General features: G+C 37.7%; 1 long non-coding RNA gene across 2 annotated transcripts in view; it reads left to right on the forward strand.

The window, feature by feature from the left end:
• Positions 1–17628, forward strand: part of LOC122458088 — a 186820-nt gene that overhangs the window by 39021 nt on the left and 130171 nt on the right. For both annotated transcript variants that reach the window (XR_006277931.1, XR_006277930.1), the window contains exon 2: positions 9311–9361. This is a non-coding gene — a long non-coding RNA (uncharacterized LOC122458088). The remainder of the gene's footprint in view (positions 1–9310; positions 9362–17628) is intronic.

Consider the following 17628-nt stretch of genomic DNA (forward strand, 5'->3'; position numbering starts at 1 on the left):
GGTAGATAGCAACAAAAGCTAATGGATGAGTGTCTGCAGCATCTAAGACAATGAATATTGTGGTTCTCTAGCTAACCAGATTATTTCAGGATAGTTAAGCACATCTATGGTTCTAATATTTGTTTACTTTTTACTACCATTCCTCCTAGGCTTTCCATGATTCTTTTTATGGTATGAGAGTTTTGAAAGGGATGGAGCTTGCTTAACTTGTTTTGCAAAGAACAAGTTATAGCCACAAAATCAAATTAATAGAAGTTATGGATCAATCAGCTTTTTCTGTACTAACGAAATACGTGCATACTTGTGAGGAAAAAGTGCTTGTATTTGTGGCAGTATGGAAATGCTTGAAGCATTAGGGAGGAAGTGTACGTTAGTGTAAAATGGCAATTTGTTCCTAGGAAAATATTCCTGTTCTTGTTAAAAGGAATATTATTCAGTGTAGAAAAAGACGTTACTCGCTAACAAGGCTCAGTTAAAAAGAACTCGTTGGTACACCAGCAAGACTTTTGCTAGTCTTGTCAACTGTCCCACGTTCCCCATGAATTTCTTAATTCGGAACCTCCGGTATATGTGTGTGGTGCATTTGCTTTGTTTTGTTTTTTCATATCTCTGGAATCTAGAAAATCCTTCCATTCCTCTAGATGCCTGGAAAGTTTCAGAGGGTGGTAAAACTTCTTGGAATGGATACCTGTACCTCTACAGTTTTATTTTTATAAAGTGGCCACTACTGCATAACAAGATCTGTGTTTTCAACTGAAGTTCTATAACAGAATTAGACAAGTTTTCAACCATTGTTGAAATAGAAAATCTGATTCTTCAGCTTTTCCCAGAAGTGAACATCACTGTTCAGTAGAAGAGAAGGTTGAAGGACTTGCAGTCCATACCCATTAATATTTGCAGACATATATAATGGATATTTGTGTATTATGGATATTTCAATATGATTTTATCTCAATTAATTTCCACCCAAATCTGGGTGGTGGTGATGTGGTGTGTTCCAGTGGCCTAGAACAATAGGCAGAGACTCAGAAAACCATAGTTCTATTCCTAGCTCTTGTCACATACTTGTGTTAATTTTGGCAAGTCTCTTAAGGCTACATTTTCAAAAATATCAGATAATTTTGAGCACCCAACCTGACACTTACTAATAGCCTGATATTCTGAGATGCTGAATGCCTACATCTCCACTGAAGTCAATGGGAGTGGGAGGAGCTCATCATTTATTAAAATTACCCTATAGGTGTCAAAAAGTTAGGTATCCAAAGTTTGAAAGAAAATTTAGGCCTTAATTTTCTGTCTCTTTCCTAGCTCGTAAAAGGGAAATGATAAAACCCACTTTTGCAATTCACAGTTAAAAGGGACCATATAACTGTAAAATATTGCAAACTGGCTTTCAGATCCTAAAATTTCTGGGCTGAGACCCCTCCAGTGATACGATTATCTGAGTAATCATGATATATCCCCTCAATATTGTATTGACTGATACATTTGTGTGTAAAACCAAAATGTACTTGCACATTTCACTCCAGTTGAAAATTGAATACCAATTTTACAGCAATTCATAATACCCATTTATAGAAAAGTCCTTTTAAGTCATGAGTTTTTGAGTCTGAAATCCACACAAACCATACTTTTGTCTGACTCCAAAATGTGAGTGCCAAATGACTGTTGCGCTCTGCAGGCTGAACACTGCTGCAACTGTGTAGCCACTGTTTCCTCTACTGGGAGAATTGTTTTCAAGAGATAAACCATCTGGCATGAACACAAGCCCCCTTTGAAAATATATATCCCATATGTTAGCTTTAAACAATGTAGGCAACTATGCTGGAGAAGATGGTTAATGGTATTCAATAGCAGACACTATCTCGTACATATTTCTCCTAAATGGGGTGTGTCTGTCTGCAGGGTGGGGAGACAGTAATTTTAGTACATTTTGTTTGTCTGAAGTCTATTTGTTAATTTGTTAATGGCTTGTAAGAGAAATAATTGTAAACTAGGGTTACAATTAGGGTCCAATCCTCATACAATGAATTCAAGTGTATTATACAGTTCACTTCAATGGGCGCAGAATTGGATCTTCAATGAAATATAGAGTCAGATTCTCCCCTTATGTTTTGGCCACTTTTGTACTGCTTGGTGGCACAAAGTGTAGGAATCTGATACAAAATGCCAAACTGAGAATTTCCCTGGTATAGTGTAGCTTTCTGTTGGCATAAAGTAGCATAGCTAGTTCTTATATCAACTGCCTCCAACTCATCCAGGTGTTGGAGTCAAGTTGGGGGCCAGATGAAGAGTGCCTACATTCTGTTAGTTCTCAACTGGCAAATAGGCCTTTGGGGACCATATTGTTAGACCATGTAAGTTAGAGCAGCCTATTGGCTGCTTTAATTCTGCTGGGTCCCAAGTTGGCCTAAGTATTAGATGCTAGTAATTGGCTTCCTGACAAGCCCCTGCACTTTCCTTCTGTGCTGAATGGATACTGGCACAGTGGAGATTTGGGTTATATTGTTTTAGTCAGCAGATTGATTATTAGGATCCTTAGCACATCATAATCAATCCCTCTTCTTCTCCTCTTCTGAAAAAGGACAAGCAGCTAGATTAGCTACCAGTGTTTTAATTGGCTGCGCATAATTTGGCTACGTTACCATGTCATAAAAAGTTTCTTCATTGTAGGAAACCTATCACATGAATTGTACGTTGTAATTTGCTTTTTTTTTTTTAAGTATTAACTAGGCTACCAACCTGATCTTGCCTGCAATCAATACTCAAAATTCCTGTTGATTGCGTGTGGAGTGATTGAAGGAATATCCATAGTCCAGATGAAGGAACAGAGGCCTGATTCTCCTCTTAATGTCAGTGGAGGGACTTCGGATTTACATCATTGAGCAGAGAATCAGGTCTACCTGTGCTCCTTGGTGCCCATAGGAATAGCTACTTACGCTGTTTAAGAAAAATAAAAGGTTAATAGGCAGTAATTTCCCTCTAAAAAGAAAGTGAACCAAATGACTGTGCAAAGGTTACTAATGCAAATTAGTGATATAATTAGTTCTTCACTATTGTTTACCATTTTTTAAAAAGCATGGGTTTTTACATTTTGCTATTGCCATTTTGAACAAAGGATGCAGGTGATAATTATTTAGCATTTAACATGCTGCTAAACACCATGATGATAGTCATCTATATTTTCTGAATTAAATGGTAATAAATAAGTCACTGTGTTTGGGTGTGAAAGGAAGTTTCTATTCTCAGCTGTGCTTTGGTAGAAGAATATTATTTTGACAAGTTTATTTGGTTGTGATGAGCGTTTCAGAAGGAAGAATGAATATTAGTTTTCTCTGAGAATTGTAACTACATCCAGCTAGTAAAATATAGAAGGTCAACGGTTTTATTTTAAGTAAACATTCTAGGAAGGTTGCTGCTGTTTAAAAAGTACCCTGATTAATTTAAAAGTAGCACTGTGTATATTTACCAACCAATTCTAAAAAGCAATTGCTAATGAAAAAAATGCAAAGAATCTGTGTAGTGGGAGATATGCCTGATTTACAGGGTAGGTAAGGTAGATTAATAACAGACCACTCATAAGAAGGTTTCAGATCTTACTGTCAGAGGTTAATAATTATGATCAAATGTAATGGAGATGCTGGGCTGTTGATGCCATTAATTCAGCTCAGTGGAGCCAGTCCTGCCCGGACCTGCCCACAGCTGTCACTGCATCCGCTTAATTATTCCAGTGCTTCAGCTCTTTTTTTTCCTTTTTTCCCTACTAACTGCAGGACAGTATGTTTTCACTGAAGCAGAATTATGAAGAATGCCCTGCTTCCTGGCATTGCCAGGCCAGCTCCACGGAAACCCAAAGGCAACAAAGGCAGATGATAAAGTTTAAAATGTCCCCTCCTCCCAAAATCCAGTTTTATACAGTACTGAATAAAATGGGACATATAAAAATGTCCGTGTAAAGAGTAATTCAAAACATTCCAATTGTACTAATAGAGGAGTGGTTGGGTGTTAAGCATTTTTGAAAATCTTTACAGCCTATGAAGATATGGTACTAGATAATTAACGCTGGGTTCTCTTAACTATCACTGACTGTACAGTGCTTTTTCCTCCTCCCCAGCTGGAGCGAAATATTAAATAGGAGCAAGGGGACCAGCAGCCAGTAACATATAATACAGTGTAAAGAAAGGAAATCTGAGAGTTATCCTCACTGGGCAAACTGAGGCAAAGAACAAAACCATAATCAGTGAAATGCCACTGCTGTTACAATTCAGCTGTAAGAGACTATGAGTTGTCTGCTTCTCCTCCCTCCCCCTTAAATCCTTCCCCCTTTTTCCTGCCCCTCTGGGTCCCTTTCATGGTACATTGCTATACCTTTAAGGAAAACCTTCCCTCCTTCTTTTTAAATAATATTTGAGGATATTCTCCCCCCTTTTTAAGGGACATGATTACTTTTTCGATCATCCCTCCTTCCTTTAAAAAAATTAGTCCTTTTTTGTTTAATTTCCAGTTCTGATGAGTGTTACATTTTTAAATCAGTCCAATATGTCTTGAACTGCTATGCTGGAATGCTGCTTGACTCACTTCCAAACTGAAGTGCTTAAAAAAAATGTGAAGCACTACAACAATTTTAAATCACTCTATGCACTGCACATGGTGATTTAAAATAATTGAAGCTCTTCAAATTTTTATATGCCCTTGAATTTGGAAGTGATCAAGGTTCTGAGCATGTGCAGTACACAATGATTTAAAATTATTAGAGCTCTTCAAATTTATCCTAAGTGTTTCAGCTTGAAAGTGATAGGGAATCTGGACTTCAGCAGTGCAAAATGATTTAAAATTATCAGAGCACTACAGATGTTTTATAGGTGCTTTAATTTGGAATTGATCTTAGTTCTGGACTATAGCAATGTGTAGCATATCACTTTAAAATCATTGAAGCAGTTTCATATTTTCCAAACTGGTTTTCTTGAGAAGTCAAACATCTTTAATAATTTAAAAATACATTATGCTGCAAATAGCACTATTTTAATTTAATATTTTGCGCTTTGAAGTGATAACTGAAACTATTGCAGTTTGGTTGCAATATGCTCTGTGATTTTAAGAATCAAACTTTCATATGTGGATACTTATGACCACATCTTTAAAATGTATGACTGTCCATTGTATGCACTGTACAAATCTTACATTTGAAGGCCTGATGCTGCCTCCTACAAAACTCTTGAGTATAACTAATAAGGAGTGCAGTTCAATCCCTGCATGCACAAATTAGGTAATAACATGTGCAAATTGGTAATAGGCATAACTGGCCAGTTTGTATGTGCATATGTCCATTTTCTGGCATTTATAGGGACAACTGGGGTATCTTTGAGAATTCTCCTTTAAATATTTTAAATCTCTTTTAAGGGTGGGTTTTTTTATTTGTTTAATCTTTTTTTAAAAAGAACGTACAAACTATAATGCAAAACATACATTTACAGATATTAACATTTTTTACTAAGATCTCAGTCATGCAAACACTTGCATATATTGTATGAATAGTCCTATTGAATAGTTTCATTGAGCTCAATGAGCACATTCTTAAGCATTTGCAGGATCAGGGCCAAAGTTAATACTCAGAAATAGTGTAATTTTATTCTTTTAAAGGTGGGGTGGTTTTTTTGTGGTTTTCTTTTTTTTTTTAAATCAAGCCATCTTCCTGAATATACCTGAAGCTGGAGGCCTGTGGTTTGGTTAAATTCTCAGAACTAATATTTTTCTACTAATTTTGTTGAGGGATACCTATTTGTTTTTTAATAGCTGTCTTGTGGTAGTGTGTAGCAGCCCCAATCAAGGACTGGGTTTCTGTTTTTTCTACATACATTTATTTATATATTTGTAAGCTTTTTCATGACATTCCCCCTCCCTTGCTTTAATATCTGAACACCTCTGTGAAGGGATGTCTACCCCACACAGGTAAACAGAAGGTTAGCAGGAGTCCGAGAGCTCAGTTAACCCATCTGGCTGCACCTGGAGGGTGGGCCAGCCCTAATTAAAGATGTAGCCCAGCTGGGGAGGAGCTGCATCCTGGTTATAAAGAGAGGAAGTTTGGAACAGAAGGGGCTGCACAGAAAGATAAGAATTCTTCAGTTGCTCTCTTGATAGGGAAAAGGAAGGCTCCTGCTGGGCAAGAAGGAACCCTAAGGAGGGAAGAAACTTGGAAGACATAGGATTGGAGGGAATATCTGTGGATGACCTTGACACAAGGGCAGGATCTGGACCTCTGAGGAGAACTCCTGGGAGATGTTGCTTGTTATAAGAGCCCAGAAAGGGCCTGAAGAAAGGCTAATGGTAGGAAGGAGTCCAGGGAAGCAGAGAAAAGGTGTCTGAAAGAACAGACCTAGTTGCTTAACCCAGAGTCCCTGGGCTTAAACTCAGAGCAGTGGGTGGGCCTGGTTCCCCATCAGCCTTGATGAAGGGGCATAGAATCATAGAACTGGAAGGGACCTTGAGAGGTCATCTAGTCCAGCCCCATACACATCTGACATATACATTGACATTTTCTCAGTCCCCTATTTGAGATTTCTGTAGATGGACAATTGAGGAAGAGCCATATATTTAAGTGTCCATTACTTTTAGGTGCTGCTGGTTTTGGCCACTCATCTTCAGTGATGGAGGGTCTTATTTTCATGGGTTCTCAATGTCTCCATTTTGTAGTGATATCTCCTGGAGTTGTAGGTGCTCCGTTCCTTTGAATTAAAGGCACTAGGCTACTCTATCTACAGGCAAAACAACAAGGTACCGCAAATCAGTGGACACATGATTGGTCTAAGTGCCTTGCCCAAAGTCAGAAGAAAACTATGGCAGAGCTGGGAATAGATTCCAATTCCTGAGCCTCAGTTATCCTTTCTAACCCCAGAGGGTTCTAAAGCCAGGGCTCCAGTCCAAGCCCGGATGTCTACATAGCAATGAAGCAAGCCTGCTCCATGTGCCTGAGTTGGCTGGCTTGGGCCTGATGCCATTTTTTTTCTTTGCTATGTAGACATACCCGAAAAGTGCTCAGCATGCAATAGATGTTTTCAGAAACCTGGGTAGGCTCAGTTTGAGTTCAGTGCTTGTGCAGTTAATAAAAACGCTGTGACTTTCCTCCAGCTATATGCCTCCTAAGGGCTCGCTAAAGTTATATATCCTACTCTGCACCTTTGCAAACCAACTGAATATCATCTGATTTGATTTAAAACTATGGTCACTAAGGTGAAATTCCAACATTTTTCCCACTCACTTTTCTTTCTCAGCAAATATTTTCATTTTGATAAAAATTAGGATAAATTGGCTGAACATTAGCTTGTCCTTTTTTGTGTGAAGAACAAGCGCTTGAGTTGGAAACACTCTGGCACATAGAAACTATCTGACCTGTGCTCTGTTTCTCTGACTTTCCAAGTCACTGTTTGAGTAGAAATTTAACAGGATTAGGAATAAAAATTCTAATAATAGCAAGCATTTTACATTTAGGATTATGATGGAGCATACCATCATTAACCCTTAGCCCCAGGACTTGTTTTAACACCATTAACATCATGACCTAAAGCTCATCACCAGCCTATAGTCTATGCTTCGTGTAAAACTTGACTTTTATCTCAATAATAATAAAAAGTTTAACCTTTTTGTTTGCGTTAATTTTTTTGAAGGCCCTTTTGTTTTGACATTGCTGTTTCAATACTGAAACCAGGAACAATGGTTATTATTTTCTAATCGGGGCAGGCGGGCGGGCGGGGGGGGGGTTAAAGGCACAAATATTAGTGTGGCACCTTTCTCCCATAGGTATTCAATTCCCATTGATTTTCTAAGTGCCCCTTTGTGTGTTGAAAATCTGTACCTAGATGTTTGAAACCATGTTTAGGTGCCTAACTAAAAGGTCTGATTTTCAGAGATGCTGAGTGCCTGCAGTTCTCATAGGTTCTCAACAGCTGAGAAAGTCAGACCAATTAGGCATAAATATGGCATTAGAAACTGAACTATAGGCCCCATTTTGGGCAGTGTGCTTTCCACCTCATTAGGCTGGGAGGTAAGGCTTAGTTTTCCAGTTTGTTACTTCTACAGATTTGGGGTAAATCTAGTTTTGAAATAAGTTCAGTGCTTTCTCATTCTCTTGTGTGTGTGTTTGGGGAGATGTGTAGGGGGAGTAGTTGACAGTGTTAAAAACCAATGAATGCCTTGATACAGTTCTACAAAGTTGAAAACCTCTGATAAAAAGTCACTCAAAATTGAAACTGTAGAATGGAACTGTAATTGTAGAGTTTTAGAGGAATGATTATACAGTACCTGCTTTGACTAGCTATCATTATTGTAAGCATTTCATTCCCCAAATTTAAGGGGGGGAAAAACCCTTCATTTTTATCACTTTCTTAGGATTTCTTCATATTATTGAACATAGTAATAGTTTAATGCAAAAGATACTAGAGAAAATACAAGTGTCTTCAAACACTGACCTGGTTGGATTACTAAATTCCTCACTCTTACAAAAAGTGTCCTTGTTAGTATCTTGATCTTGCTTCTCATCTGAAATATGGCACCTTGGAGCAACACAGAATCCTATAACCTACATGCTGGGATATAATGGCTCAGAGATAGGATTGCCACTTACGTGAGTTAGATATCTATCATCTGTATCTCTGTCAATGTTAAAAAGAAAAGGAGTACTTGTGGCACCTTAGAGACTAACAAATTTATTAGAGCATAAGCTTTCGTGAGCTACAGCTCACTTCATCGGATGCATTTGGTGGAAAAAAATGCTGAGCTGTAGCTCACGAAAGCTTATGCTCTAATAAATTTGTTAGTCTCTAAGGTGCCACAAGTACTCCTTTTCTTTTTGAGAATACAGACTAACACGGCTGCTACTCTGAAATCTGTCAATGTTATCTCTCAAATTCATTGTGGGCCAGATTCTCAGGTGGTGTAATTGAGTCAATGAAACTATATTGATTTACACCATCAAAGAATGTAGCTCTATTTAATGACCTTCTGTTGTCCTTAAGGAATTGCTGCCAAGACCATTTATTTGTTAGAATTTGAAATTACTGGCTGGTTACATTAATTTTCTTTTGTTATGAGTGAGTGCTGTTATGCTGCTGGGTGGTAACCCTGTTGCATTGTGAATCTGTCAGGGCATCTAAAGCTGTGGATACCTTATGCTTTTTAATAGATACCTTGCCTATGAATGCTGCATTAAGAGTTTTAAAATGCCAAAGTGTGTTTTGCAAGCGTCCCTTTTAAAAAAAGAAGTAGAAACTCTGTTCCGATTATGTAATATGTGTAAAATTATAGTGTTTTTTTTAAGGAGCATATTCAAAAGTGATAGATGGCCACAGCATAAAGTGATCCAGTACGGGTATGTTAAAACTCTGCATCCTTAATTAAGTTGCTTGTATTAAAAGTTGAGAAACCTTATATATTCCTATATGGTATTTATCAGTACCAAGCTTTCATATGATTTTTTTCCAAGTGAAAGTATGCATTGCTCAGCCATTTCAATTTGGTGCTTTGCAAAAATAGTATGAGGTACATTTTTTTTACATGAAGCGGTAAGACTTGCATTTTTAGTTTGACTGTGTAAATATTATGAAGAAGGAGGTCACATTAGGGTGAACTGTCTTTATTGTTCTCCTAATACGTTTAAAGGGAGACATTAAAGTTTGTGTGATGATAAAAACACACTTATCTGGGCAGTCCCAAACCAAGGAAATTGCTTCATCTCATTCAGCCTTCTACTGAGTTATATTACATGTAATACCATGAATTAGTACGCTGTGTAAATTTACCATCCATTGAATGATGCTACAAACGCAAGTCAAGTAATACCATCTTCTGGATTTATATTACATGTTTAACATTCCACGAATATGTTTTTGTACAATCCAGATATCAAAACATCTAGTATAAATATGAAATTATACACCTTTAAGCCCTGATCCTCCAATCTTGTCCATATTTGGATTCCCTGTGCCCATACATAGCTCCATTGACTATAATGGGATTAGGAGTTCTTCCACATACCCCTGATTGCAGGTCCAAGTTCTTGGACTCCTGTTAATTTTATGTATAATGGCAGCTTTTAAAATAATAATACATTTAGAAAACAAGCAACAAGTATTAGATATTAAATCTATCACAAATCAGTTAATGCAGAGAAACTCAAGGATAAAGCCAACAGCTTCTTCAATCATCCCATTATGCTTTGTGTGCTGCAGGTATCTCTTTAAGCTGTTATGTACTGTAAGTTCTGGAGTTAAGTGGCTGTTATGGAACAAGCTATGGGATGAAGTTTCAGCCTTTGAATTTCTGTGCTTAGTTGATTTCTCTCACATAAATGTAGCTTTTTGTGTGTGTTAATATTACATAATGTTGGGATGGTTGTGGTCACTTTATCACTCAAAAATCCCATTTAAAGACTGAATAAAAAGCAGGTTCTGTAATGTTATTGAATTACCTGTTTTAACATGTTCAGCTGAATTATTAATTTTCTGTCTTGTGAAGTACTAGACTCATGGCTTTTGCTGTAAGTGAAATGCATGCAATGTAAAAATATGCTGGCAAACAGTTGTAAAAAAACATCATTAAGTTTGGGCATTGCATGGTTTCCTGTGAGGCAGACTGACAAGTTTCCTAAAACAGGATCTGCTGTCATTTTCACGGGGTTTATCAAAATAGAATTTACAGAAAGTTGCATGTTCTAAAATTTAGTTGACAGATGAGAAATTTATGTTGAATAATTTATATATAACAAATGCTCTGAAGGTACAAGTACAAACAAGTACAATTTGTATACCCATCATAACATGCCTGCCCAAACTAGGGAAATAATCTATTCCTGTGCTGAGAGTGTGGTGATACTGTTGATCACTGTTGGCAAAATATTTGACATCCACTAGGTAGCCAAGACCTTTTTGTTTCTCTCTCTACTCCCAATTTGTGTCTGTCTTGTGTCAAGGTGCCAAGACATGAATGCAGAATTCCACGTGTGACTAAGGCCAGTAATAGGACCGTAATCTCACTCCAGAAGAGTAGTCTTTGCTAATGGAAGAAAGACAGAACCCAGCTCTGTTCATAATTTCATTATGGTCCCATTGTGGTGAAGTAGTGTAGCTTGTACAACAAGGTAAACTGATCCTCTCCAGTTAGGTGCAAATAAGATTTCAACACCAAGACAATGCATAAAAAGCCAAATTACTACCTCAAGTTAGAGCAAAAGTATGACATCCCAAATATGATTCTTCTTGTTCTGAGATTAGTCAGTCTTTGAGCTAACAGAACAAAGTGTGATATATTTCCAGTTCTTTTAAAAAATGAACAATAAACAAGAAGCAAGATGCTGATACATTAATGTATTGTACAGGTATGTATGCAGTTCAGAACACTAGAGCTGGTAGAAGACCCCAGACTTTCATGAATGTTCATTTGAGTTCTAAATGATATTTTTATTCCCCTTATTCTTTATTTACAAACATTTACACATGTTGGTTTGTGTTCATATGAGTTCTTGGTGAAGTCTGTTCTTCATATGACTAGCAATATTCTCATGTGAGCAAGAACTTTTTTTATTCTTTATAGTTCAGCATCAATTTCATTTTATTTTCTTTTAGTTATTTTGCTCTTTTTCTGTCAATAGGCATATGCTGTTGTCTTTGAGACCATACTACCCCATTCACCTGAAGTGCCTGCATGGTATCTTCCATGCTGTCAGGTTCATCCAACCAGGAGCTGGGAGACAGAATTTCACTGACTTTACTGTAGGAGGAAAAATTGAGATGGATGTGAAGAAAGTTAGCTTCTTTTTTGGTCAAGCTCTCTTCTATCTGACCCCTAATGTCACTCATGGAGGAGGTTCACTTTTCCTGCTCACTAATTATCTCTGACCTATCACTCGGAAATGTGGCAGCTGATGATCTCTTACAAGCTCTCACATTTAAGTATAAATACATGCTACTGTAGACTGCACAGGGAGCAATGTGTAGAAGGAGGACACGCTTTATATTCTGTGTTTACAGATAACTTCATGAGTGAATTGAAGTACGTCATTCCTAATGAGTTGGAACAAACAAGCTCATTCTCTATCCCTACATGAAAGGTTGTGTTTTAGAGCATACCATATGAAAAGTATAACTTGATCACATCATTCTTGCACAACTGCAACTTCCATAGTAGGATCAAAATGTCCCCACAATTGACAACATTCCCCCGAATGGTCCTGCAAGGAAAGAAAAAAAAAAAAAAAAAAAAAAAAAAAAATGTCAATGCAGCAAATTCATGGAAAAGAAGCAGGAAATGATTTTTTCCTGCCTGGGGAGTGTGATGTAGAAGTTTGCTCCACTGTTTCCCACAAATGTGGGGAAATACCTTTTAGTATTTTTAAAATATTTGCACTATGGAATGTACATTTTTCTGCCTCCATGCTTTGGAAAATACTAAAAATTTGGTATGTGTTTATACATGTTACTTTCACTGGTGTGACAGATACAGGTATATGTGTTTAGTAAGTATAATGCATGTATACTAGGTGATGTGGCTGTTTTGCTGATGAACAGAAATGACTGTAGTTTACCTCAGCTTGTCAATTCCCTAAAGTGGCAGTTCTTAAACCATTGCCATTCTTTAATGCTTCAATTACAAAGGGAGCTACTTAGATGATTTAATTGGTGAAAGTATTAGGATAAATTAAAGCATATGCTGCTTTATTATGTTTACCGAATGTCTCTCTACCTAACAAGAAACCAAATAGTACATTCGTGCAAAATTCCACTGAAGAAATAGTTACAGATCATCAAAATTATTCACAGATGGACAGTGCTTTATTATCCTTCTGTAGAAGGTGGCTGCTCGATTTTCAAAGTGAGACTCAGCTGCCTACTTACCTCCACTGGAGCTGGGCCAGCATTAACTTTTCCTCCAACAAGCATGTGGTTACTATAAGCAGTGTATCTATTCCTTGCTTGATGAGCACACAGCAATGAAAATGAGGTCAGACACATGCATGGAATTAAGCAGCAGGCTGCAACTTTTATTAAACTTTATCACAGGGGAGGGATGCTACCTGCCCATCACCCATACTCTCCTATATCAGGTACTTAATTGGTTCCAGTGTAGGGGTTATAGGCCTCTTACCATATGACCCTACCCTAGTACAAGGGTTACAGGATTCCTTACCATATAACCCATAACTCAAGGTGTACCTCTCCTTAGCTTACTTCCAAGACTCAGTTCTCTCTGAATTCTAGCACCCTCCCCACCACGAGGGGGAGAGAGGGTGCTGAAGAATGGGGACCTTGAGCCAAGAGGGCCACAGGGTCTGACCTGGGCCTGAGAAAGCCACAAGGTCTTCCCCTATCCCGTCAGCCCAAGACTATCACCATATCTCAGGTCTTTACCTCTGGGAACTGCTCATTTTATCCTTTTAACCACACTGGAAACCAGCTGCAAATTGAGATAAATTAATACCACAACCTAAGTACTTCAGGTAACTAGCACATTCCTGTCTAACCCACTGTGGCTTGGAGGTGCTGGAAGGAAGGTAAAAAAAATCCCTGGTCTGCTGCCAGTTTGGCCCATGGGAGAGAAAATTCCTTCCTTACCCTCAAATAGGTAATCAGCTAGACCCACAGCATCTGTCAGTCTGAGTTCCCATTCCTGGTTTGGTATGGATGGGAAGGAGCTGGGCTTGCTGAACGGAGTGGAAAGAGGCTCTGCATAGCCTGATTTTCAGTTAATTTGGGGAAGTTGGGGAATGCTATCCAATCAGTACCCCACCCCATACAGCTGGCCAATGGCTGCCAGAGACTCCTAATAGGGGAGGAGCTACCTGGCGAACCTCAGCAAGTGTCCCTTCCCTCACTGCTGGCTCCATCAAGTTCCTCCACCCATTGTGGCAGGTGGGTGGCATCTTTTCCTTTTTCTTGAGAGCACTGCTCTCTGTGGAACACTTGTACCATCCCAACTAGGCTGGGGATAATTGCTGCAGTGGAGCTATGATCTTTAATCTGACTGCCAATGTCAATTCAAAAAAGGCATTTTCTTAACAACGAAACTGGTTAATTATATTGAAATCCCTGCATCAGTCTATTTCCTGTGTAATTAGTGTGTGCTTATAAGCAGCTTATGTTCATTCATATATATCTATTATATCTTAGCTATTTAAAATAATAAATAAAATTACACTTTTTGGTGGGGGAAAGTTACATTTTAAAATATTTGATTTAGTTAATTATACGTGTACAGGAGGTAGAGGACAGTTCAATCAATATATTAAAATATGTTCTTTATTAAAAAACAAAAATGTGTGGGGACAATGCAATATAGTCCTATATATGAGTGACCCTATGTTCATTTATTTTTACTAGCAAAAGAATACCCTTCATCTCGCTGCCTCCCTTCTTCCTGAAAAGTGTTGGGCCTTTGCCTCAAAGGTGTAAAGTCTATGATAACAATGATGTACCTTATTTACTAGAGTCTGGCCTACTCTTTGGTATTCTCTGTATATACTTAGTCAGGTAAATGGGTGCCAGATATTATTGTTCTGCAGGAAGTTCTTCCTGGAATTCTGCAGTAAACCAAAAATTAGTCAGGTGGGAAAATGAAAACAGGGTCAATGTTCCTCAGGACTAGAGAATACAAGAAATATATGAACATCACTCAAGACCCTCCTTCCCAGAAACCTAGAAGCCACTAATGCAGCCAGATTACACAATCAGATTTGACTTTGTAACCATTCCCTAACATTCCTATTTCAAGCCAAATTTAATCTAACCTTATGCTAAAAAGAGAAAAAAGGCCCCCCTGTTCTAGAAAGGATTAATTCCAAGATCACTATGGATTGTTTTTTAAATAGGCAGAAGTTTTAGAATTATGAGACACCTATCATCTGATATTAACAAGCCATAGCAAAGCCCGAGTCTGAACAGATAACTTATGTGAAGCAGAGTAGCCGTCTTTTGTGCTAGGAATTGTATCTTTAACCTAACTGAAATAAGCAATATTCCTGGCAGGGCCTTAGCTAATGTCATTTTGCTTGGCTGGGAAAATGTGAAATATCTCTGAGAAGAGCTGTTTTAAGAGCAATGCTTAGTGTACATCTCTGACAACACTAAGCATGCATATTTTAGTATATTAATAGTCTCTTTCACCCCATTTGGTCCGAGTTTACAGAAGTTATGAATCCTAGTTCTTGATAACGTAAAACAGAAAACACCCTAAGAAGAAGAAAAGAATCCTAACATATTTCCCAGGGATGATCCCTGAGTATCAGTTTAGTCCTGAAATGTGGTCCTATTTCATCCTTTCAGGGAAAGGTTTTTCGTTTTTGGAAGACTGGTCTGGAGAAATCTTAGAGCATCTGCTTTTTAAGATCCCATGATTACTGACAATTACTGACTTGTGTTTAAGACATTATGATGGGTGAAAACAATACCATAGCATAATTTAGGCAGTAAAAGTGACAGAGCTGAAAAGTTACCAAAGAATGTTTCTGAGAAACAAAGGATGTGATCATAAGGACTCTGGAGAATACAGTTATTTTATTATACTGTATTCCTATTATTGCTGTCATTTGTGTTCCAGGGAGATTTTCTGCAACTTGAGAAATACATTGCAGGAACTTTAAGAAATACATACTGGGGCCAGCTATTCCTCAGATATGTGCACACAACTCCTATTGATTTTAATGGAACCCAACGTGCATATCCAAGGACAGAAATTAGCTTTTGTTCCATGTCTTTATGTAGCTAGTATGCAGTGTCAATATGTGTAGATATACAAATGCAAATATCCAAAAATGACTGCTTTACCCTCTCATTAACTTGAAAAGCTCCTAAGGCAGCAGGGGCACATTAGTTGGAAACTATTGAGAAAAATATATTTTGAGCTTTCCCCCCATGCATGCTAATCCTAACTTATATTTGTTATATTTTCTTCACTGAACCAACAAGCACATATAGTCACTGTAAAACAACCACTAGATCCCATATGAGAGAGTTGCGATTTTACAGTAAATTTCCTGTTTTATGGATTCCTTTCTGAAAAATTCCTTGTGGTATTCTTAAAAGAATACTTTTTCTTAAAACATGTAAAATCAATGCCCCTTTTATTAGCTATTCTATTGTAATCTTATTTCTTCCTTTATTCCTGGTTTTGTTGAAGATGGACTGAATACATTTAATTTGTGTGGGGTTTTTTTTAATTTCCATTTTTGCAACTTTACCTTAGAGCTATTTTAGGTATAGTTTTTGTTTTTTAAAACATATTTTGTCACAGCCAGTTATGTAGCACTTCCTTGGGTGTGAGAATGCATCTTATTTACAAAGACCTCCACTGATCAGTCTGTAGTTTAGTACATGTACAGAATGTTGCAGTTTGAAGTGTGCAAGGCATTTGTGTTTTAATTAAAATTTTAGAGGAAGAACTCATTCACATGAATTACTAGCTGGAGTTTTAGCAGGTTGCACAAATGGTGACAACTTGCATCTTTGTATTCAGGATGAGTATGGAGTTACTCGGTGAAAATCATACATATGTTAAATCTTTTCAGTATGTGCTATCAATATTAAAGATATTTGGATATGAATTTACATGAGTGCAAATTAGCAATACCTGATCTGCTTCTATTGTTGTTTTTAGGTTTATTTTTAACACACAACAATTTTTTTATCATGTACATTATTGTAATTTTGTTACATTGTCATAGTTTGATATAGCAGGATGTACTGTACCTTGTCTAATGCAGTATGACAACATACTGAAGAGTGAACACCTGAAGAGGAAAAATGACAAGACAATAACTTTTTTCATGCCCAAGTATAATGTACTGAAATACTTGCATTTCCCTTAAAACAGTCCTGTTATGAGTTACTTAGTATAGTTTGGGATTGATCTGTATTTGTGCAGACAGAATTAATCTTGCTGATAATACTTCCAACCACCACCTCCCCACACAAAATAAAACCAAAAAAAAAACCTTTCACTCTAAGCAGTTTTCTATAACCAAAGTCGAGCAGAAAATTTCATGGGCATGTCCACCCTGCACTCAGGAGGTGTGACTGCAGCAAGTGAAGGCACACCTGAGGAAGCTTTGATCATGTTAGCTTGCTAAAAGTAGCGAGAAAGCACAGCACCATGGACTAGCTGCCAGAGTACAAGCCTGCCTGGGACCCTGGGCATGTACTTGTGTTAGTTTGTGCCACTGCCCGTACTGCTGCGGCTTTTCTGCTAATTTTATTGAGCTTGCTCGATCAGAACTAGCTTAGGTATGTCTAGATGTGCTACAATCGCACCTTCTGATTGCAGTGTAAATATACCCTATATGTACCTAACCATGCCAATCTTTTTAACCTGAAGAACTCTCATTACTACATTAGTAAGATTACAGTACAGTCAATAGACCCCAACTGAGATGAGCACCCCATTGTGCTAAGTACTATACAAGCATAAAGTAAAAAACAGTCCCAGCTCTGAAAAGTTTATAGTCTAATTAGAAAAGTCTGCCAAAGGGCTTGCGGGAGGTGTTATGATATATGCACAGGATGAACAATGTGGTGTTCTGCAAATGTCATGTTAGTAATAGCCACAATTCTTCTATTGCTTTGTTGTTTAAAAATACTGGGAAGTGTTTTG

Source organism: Dermochelys coriacea, chromosome 11, assembly GCF_009764565.3.
Source record: "Dermochelys coriacea isolate rDerCor1 chromosome 11, rDerCor1.pri.v4, whole genome shotgun sequence".
NCBI lineage: Eukaryota > Metazoa > Chordata > Testudines > Dermochelyidae > Dermochelys > Dermochelys coriacea.